Raw genomic sequence first — 7537 nt, forward strand, 5'->3', positions numbered from 1 at the left:
GGGTGGAAACTGAAATCACGGCCCACCTCGAAGCTCATCCTCTTTCCCTGACACTATGCCGCCTCTAACGTAAGAAACTTTTTGATTAGATATGGAGAAAACGTTCTTCATCAAACATGAAATACAATACCGAAGAAACAAAGACAGGCACGGGTTTCCGAGTGTGTGTGTGTGTGTGTGTGTGAGTGAGTTCTGGGCCAGTCGTATTGCACTGTGAAGAAATGTTCCCCACATAGCCCCAGACCACGGTGTCTATAATTCATCCATTATAATTAACCCCGGGGTTAAGTTGTTTGTTTCTGAAGCCCTGGTTGAAATGCAGATAGGTGACCTGGGTAGACTGACACGATCTATCAATTACACCTAATTAAAGAGCTGGCTTTTTGAGAACTTGACCCGACCGGTCCAGGAGTCGCGAAAGGCGGGAGCTGCCTGGGCACCCCTGCGGGGGAGGTCCCAAGGCACAGGAAAGCAGTTGAGGGGTGGGTGTCTAGATTGAGGAAACCACTCAGTGAGACCGCAGAGGTTGGAGCTGAGCTAAAGACAAACTTTGACATCTGGACAATTCTCCCGGGAGGCAGCGAGGAACACACCGTACCCACTCATTCCCGGACTCTGCGAATCCCATTCACAGGTCTCCTGAGGTTCATCATCTTCCAGTACCCGGCTCCTCTGAGGGGTCCATCCAGGCGCAATTATACTGGGCCACTGCGGCCAACCGCCGGCTCTCTGCCCACCGCAACCGGGTCCGCAGATTTAACCCTTTCCCCACCCCCAGACGCCCGCTCAGGGGGCTGCGCTCCCTCCCCCGGCACCGCGCCCGCGCCCCCGGCTCGCGGACTGGGCATGCTCAGTCGCCGCCCGCGTCGCGCTCCCAGGGAAACCTCTGCACGCCCTCCCCGGGCTGCTCTCGGTCGCCTCCTCGCCGCGGGCCGCCCCGGGTGCATCCCGGCTTGCTCCGCTCCACGCGACCCAGATTCCCGCCCCGCCCCCGCCCCTCCCGCGCCCGCAGCCAGTGCGGCAGCCGCGGACACCCCGGTCCAGCCTCGGCACCGGGGACGGACCGCGTCAATCGCCGCCGCGCAGCGCGGAGCCGGAGCGCCTGGGGAAGGCGGAGATGGAGACCCGACTGCCGCGTGCGAGCACCTGCTGAGCTCTCTGCGGCCGCCGGAGTGCAGGTGAGCAGGGGCGCCTGGGGCCGACCCTGGAGGAGCGGAGGGGCGAGGGGCGAGGGGCGAATGCCCTTGGAGAGGAGACAGGTGGCGGCGAGGTCGCGAGGCTCTGTGCGAGATGCGCTGCGACTGGGGCGCAGCAGAAATATAAGGGTTGCGGGCAGAGAGGGGACGTGAATGAAAGTGCGCTCTGCCTCGGTGTCGGGGCTTAGGAGTCACCTAGGACCGTAATCCTTTCCTCCTCCTGCTCCCAAAATTAACAACCGCGAGGCTGCTGGTCAGCGCGAGACGCTGTTTGTATCTCGGCCAGGGTCACCTAGCGACTGCACGCGAGGGCTCTGGAGGAGGCGTCCCTGGCACAGGCCAAAATAGGAGGTGGAGAAGGGCCGCCTGGGTCGGGCGAGTGGCCAGTCTGGATCCTGGGGTCCCCCTGCCCCGTGGGTTTCGGCCCCTGAGGCAGTTCAGGGCTACGGGTTGGCGGGGCCACGGGGCTGGGGGTCATCTGTGCTGTGAGCCCGGAGGAACTGAGGGACTGGCGCCTGGTGCCTCTTCCAACTGCTGGGACACTCCTCACTTATTAGAGCATCTCTCTTTCCTGGGCAGGTGGAATTGAACGGACGAGTGGGGAGCGACGGCCAACAGAGCTGTTAAAGGCAGAACAGTGGAGTGTTGTGGTGGGGGGTGTGCTGTTGTGAGCGCCTTTGCTCCAACTGTGGGTGCGGGCTGCTCCTACTCACCGTCTTTCTGCTCAGCCTCTAAGTGGCGAGTCCGGTAACACATCTTATGAATATTTCAGGAATGACCTCGCAGGCTCACTTGCTTCAGATCAAGTTTAATGAATATGTTTGTCAGCCTTTCAGTTCTGAACAGGCAGGTGGAAGCTCCGTGCCTTGAGATTTCCAAATTTCATCCGTTTCCCACAGCAACTAGGAAAATGACGCTGCTAACTCCGGATGAGCTTTAGATTGGAACCATAAATTGAGTCCGTCATTTGGAGAGACCAGTTTTGGGCAGGCATCCAGGCATTGTTCTGCATCTCTGCAGTGTGCGTGTTGTGCCCGTAGCTTAACGGTCCTTAACTGGGGCTGCCAATATGGTGGAAAACAGGTAGTGTGCTTGCGTTGGGATAAACATCTTAATTCATTATCGTCCTATTAAACGAGGTAGTTACAGAGGACGTAGTCGTTCTCTCCCTAGAAGTTGTCTCTGAGGATCAGTCTAGTTCAAATTTGGAGGAAGGCACAGTGTTGTATCCCTCTACATTGGGAGGTTTTTATCTCTCCCTAATTCTCTCCTGGGAATAAGAAATTAATATCTTTTCTGTAATTCCTCTCAGGAGCACTGAAGGAAGAGAGCATTAATGTAAAGAACTTCCAGGATTGGAACAAGCTGTAGGGCATTTTTCCTTAGACTTTGGGTTATAACTTTCATTGCACCATCACCATTAATCAGTAAACAGCCACAGACAGCAGTTACCACTCTAAAATGGTACTCCTTTGCAAAAGAAACCCGCTTTTTCTTCCATTCCTGAGACAGGTATGTCTCTAAACGACCTGTGAGGAATTCTTCTGTTGATTAAGATTTCAAGCCTTCAAGATACACACAATGCCAAAAGCGGCAACTCTTTTCTCTTGCCAGTGCATACACGGTGAAGCTGAAGCATCAATTTACAGATGTTTCACATTTAGGAAAGGCTTTTCCAACAAAGACCCACTGCAGTTACATCACAGGCTCCACCTCCGCCTGCCAGGCTGCTTCTCCCCAGCCTGTTAGTGAGGACAGTATGTCTCACTGTGCTTGATTAACGAAGAGAAATCCCAAAATGGAAGACATTTATTTCCCTTATTGTGTTTTGCTGGTTTAGTTGAAAATATGAAATTTTCAAAGATTGTTAATTACTAATACATGTAGCTCGGAATTAACTTAGGCATGGTAATAACTCTATGAATATCAGCTTTCCAAGAGATTTTGAGCAACATTACAGTATTCTTTGTGCTAAAATTATTGATAATAGTATTAGAAGGGAATTCTATGAAATAGAAAAATAAGTGAAAATTTTACGTAATAAACACCATTTCCTAAAGCGTATTACTGAGATGCTCACAAATCACCCCAGGTGTATTAACAGACAAAAAATCTGGTCAATTGGGAAGTTTGCAGAGCTTGGCTAGACCTCCAGGTGTTCTAAAGAAGCATTCCTTGAGTTCTCTGAGAGTTTTCAGACAGTCACTGGTAGCGTTGTCAGATTTAGCAAATAAAAATACAGGCTTTCCAGTTAAATTTGAATTTCAGAGAAACGAAAAATCATTGCTTTTGGTATAAGTATGTCCGGTGCACTATTTAGGACATGCTTATACTACAAACAGTGATTTGTTGTTTCTCTGAAATTCGGTTTTGATTGGGTAGTCTATATTTTATCTGGCAATTCTAGTCACTGGAAATTTCTCACCCCTCTTTTTTGGGTCACTTATGGGTTGAAAAAATAAAGTGGAGCAGAAATCATATGCTGTTCTGCAGACAATCTGGGACAAGCTGAGTTCTGGTTCAAGCTATTGAAAATAACTCATGCTTAAAAGTAAGCAGTTTCAGTTCAATACGTATTTGTTGAGTATCTCTGCTTGCTGGGCTTAGTGAGAGATGCCTAATCTACAAAGATGAGTAGGCGAAGTCGAGGGGAGGGATCTGTGTCATAAGATGTGAGACTTGCTATGCCAGGTGTGGGGGGTGTCCACTTAGGAGCCTGGAGGGACACTGAATTCTGCTGGGCAGCTCCAGTCAGGGTGTGAGATGACCAGCCATTTTGACAGATCTGGCCTTGAAGAAGAGAGTAAGATCTGGGAGGAAAGAAGGAAAGGAATTCATGGGTTTATAGCTAGTGGAGTGGACCTATAAGTTGAAGGATTTTACCTGATGGCCTCAGCTGGAGGACAGAGTGGCCTGCTGAGAATGAGAGAAGTGTGAAGGGTATTCTGAAAAGAAAGACTTTAAATAGTTGCTGATGCGAATGGAAGAAGGAGTTGAAAAGAACATGTGCAGGAATTGGTAAATGGTATTTGGGTGAATGCATCTCATTGCATTAAAAAAGCAGTTGTTCTGCCCTGACTAAAGTGCTTCTTCACTATCCCGATACCATCTGATGTCCTCAGGTAAAAGGTCATCATCAAACGATACTGGAGTATAATATTTAAAAGTTGTATTATTTTTATATAAAAGTAGGTATTTAAATAAAATATTTGAGATGCTGATCAATATTCAGTTGCTTCTGGCACAAAGTCCTGAAATAAGATAAGCAGTTGTTGTGGTTTTAGGAAACCTATTTCTTCAAGTAGAAAAAGATATTAAATAGCAGTTATTTCCTGACTTGGTCCAGCTATCTTTAAGGAAGCGGATTCCGATGATGAAAAGAATGTAGATTTTACAGAAATAGCACTATGTGAAAATGACCGTATGCTTGTAGTACCAGAGGGTACCTACTCAGCATGTTCCAAATACAATTAATTCCAAAAAAATACCACTTATATTTGTGTCTTTGAAGACCCAGTGGGTACTTTCACTATTGATCAGCATACGATGTTTCCGGGAAAGTTGAAGATCAAACCAGTGCAGCCTGTATAGAGAACAGTTACTCATTTCTTGAAGATTCCAATTTGCCACACTCAAGCAAATGACAATAGAGTGCCATTCTAGATTGCACTGCTGTCAACAAATCTAATTGTTTTAAGGACCATGTTCAGAAGACCTTCGTATATTTGAGTATCCATATGTATGGTTAAATTTCTACTTCATACTTTAAAGAAGTTCTTGAAATCATGAAAATTACCCTATGCTAAAATGTATAATGAAATGGTTAATTGGAGTCTTTCTTATCAAATAATTATTCTTTAAAATAGAGCAGAAAGCAATTCGATTTCAGGTATTTGTGCTGTTCCTCTTTGAAGTATCTGCCAAACATATCTTGCCTTATAATTCTGATAATACATGAGAAAAAAAGTGATCAAGGACATATTGAAGTTGCTAAAATTTCAAGGCAATTGGACTGTAGGTTTTATTTTCAGCAAGATTTCATGTGGATATATTAAAGAAAGGCTTACTTCAGTGATCTCTAATGACAGCTTACATGGACTGTCAACCAGAGAGAGCTTTAACTGAAATTGTGTGCTCAATTCACATTCTAAGTCCTCAGTAAATATTCTGAATTTAAAGAATCTGAAGACAGTATGTTCTTGCATCCCAGGAGCTTTTAACCCTCCAGCTCACTTTTGCTGACCACTAGAAAGTCTTATTTTACGTCAGTTTCTGTGCTGTAAAATGGAAGATGTGCACATTTAAAAAATAATATTGTGCCAATCCAATCCTCTATGTCTATAAAACGTTAACTATTACTACTATTCTAAGGGATAAATTACTTCATTCTCAGTGTAATTAGACAATTTGTATATTGTCTGTGTACTCTCTGATTTTCAGATGCCATAGAAATAATTCATCATTTGCTGTTTGAGTTTTTGCTTTTTTGGTATAAAGCAAGATGATTGTGGTAAATGCTTAAGGAGAGTTCATTAAGCCCCTTTAAAAAAATCAGTCTCACACAAGCTAATGCCTGCAGATTCAAAGGTCTTTACATACCTTTTAAACGTAGTTTCCATTTTAATTATTGGGATTAGGACTTGGTTAATTAGAATGCTTGGTCTAAGAGCTTATTTCAGCGCTGTAACTTGCCTTCCTATTTCCCTTGTACAAGTAGATGGTGAAAAGCTGCCATATGTTTTCAAGGTTTCCTTCATAATGAAACTAATTATTTATCCTACAGCTGCTTTTTGGGTTAGCAAATATCATCAATGACATCATGAAGTCTGTTCCCAGACTTTTTTTTACATCATCAGTTGGCATTATAAATATTTTAAGTGTGAATCGATCTCTGGAATGAACTTACTCTACAAGTATATTTCTTCCTTTTTCCTTTAGAAGAAAATGAATGTTCTACCATTCAGAATTTGGAAGCCAGATTTTCTGAAGATTCTATAGTCCAGTAGAACACTTACATTTTAATTTCAGATTTTCTTTGGTCTTAGAATCCATTTAAATTATCCATTTAAAACAATTGTTTTTAATTGAGAAGTTTAATCATACATTCTCTTAAAATAGTATACATTTATGAATGCTGTTTTAATTAAAATGTATGTTATGCACATCATTAGTCATAATTTTAAAAGCCTGTATTAAAATATCTAACATAGAATTTTGACTTTCATATTCTGTCTCATTTATAATGTATATGTAGCCCAATATATGAACCTAGTATGTGAAAATCAACTTATAAAACAGAAGGATTGGTTTATAATTTTTGCTTCACCAGGGAGTTCTGTGTTATATCAAAATTCCCTCCTGTGATTCCTTTAAATTGTAGATAACCTAGAGTATTCACAAAGAGCCAGACTCATCAAATGTTTACATCTCCACAATCCTCTGGTACACGTCTGTCAACTAGGCTCTTGAGTAGTCTTTGTGGGTGAGATGCAGAAATGAGGTCTGGGATGCAGTCTAATAATTGGCTTGATCAGCCGTCCTCAGAGCTGCACCCAGCTGTTCACAGGCATGGAAGCCAACATGAGAAGATGGTTTCTGTTGACCTGCCCCAGAGCTCTTGCCTTGACCCTGACATTTCTACACTTTTATCAACCGCTCAGATATGCTTAGATGATGCATATATCAGGTTTGTTGATAATGTAAAGCTCAAAGCACTAATGAATTTGGATGATAATCAGGATTAAACTTGATATCCCTTATCCCAGAGCAAGGGCTGAAACTAAGATTATATTTAAAAAGAATAGATGTTGGCTTCATTTAGGTTCTAAAATCAGTTGTGCAAAACAGGGGGTAGAAGTCCTAGTTTAACAACAGTTTGGGTTGTGAAAAATAGTTTTAGTGCACTTGATATTAACCAACAGTATAGGCAAGATTACTGTCATCTTTGGTTGGATTCATAGATGATAGAGTCCACATCAAAAAGGTCAGGAACAAACAGTATAACACTGTACTGAAAGTGATACATTTTGGGCCACGAGTCAGGGATGTAATAAGAGGGAATGCCTTTATTGGGTAGGACGTTGGCCCACGTGACCTTAAAAGCACCTCCTAAATCTGATTATGCAGTTTAAATTGAGCTCCCAGGCACTTAAACATGAATCTGCCCATGTCTAATTCAGCTTAGTAACATTTATGTAACATATAACAATTGTACATCCTTTCCTTGCTTTGTAATGAATATCTATCCTTATTCTTTTTTACTTAGTGATTATTCCTTGGATAATGATATAATCATGACTCAAAATAAGTGCATCTACTCTTTGACCCCCACTGGGTTAAAT

General features: G+C 43.5%; 1 protein-coding gene across 4 annotated transcripts in view; it reads left to right on the forward strand.

The window, feature by feature from the left end:
- The first annotated feature begins 497 nt into the window (after positions 1 to 497).
- ELMOD1 (ELMO domain containing 1) overlaps positions 498 to 7537 on the forward strand; it is a 63478-nt gene continuing 56438 nt past the window's right edge. For 2 of the 4 annotated variants that reach the window (XM_008540938.2, XM_008540941.2), the window contains exon 1: positions 500 to 1178. The gene's annotated coding sequence lies outside the window, so the exon portion shown is untranslated. Of the gene's footprint in view, positions 1179 to 7537 lie in introns of all 4 variants that reach the window. The other 2 variants (XM_070623061.1, XM_008540940.2) reach the window with 2 other exon arrangements.

This window comes from Equus przewalskii, chromosome 6 (genome assembly GCF_037783145.1).
Source record: "Equus przewalskii isolate Varuska chromosome 6, EquPr2, whole genome shotgun sequence".
In the NCBI taxonomy this organism is placed as follows: Eukaryota; Metazoa; Chordata; class Mammalia; order Perissodactyla; family Equidae; genus Equus; species Equus przewalskii.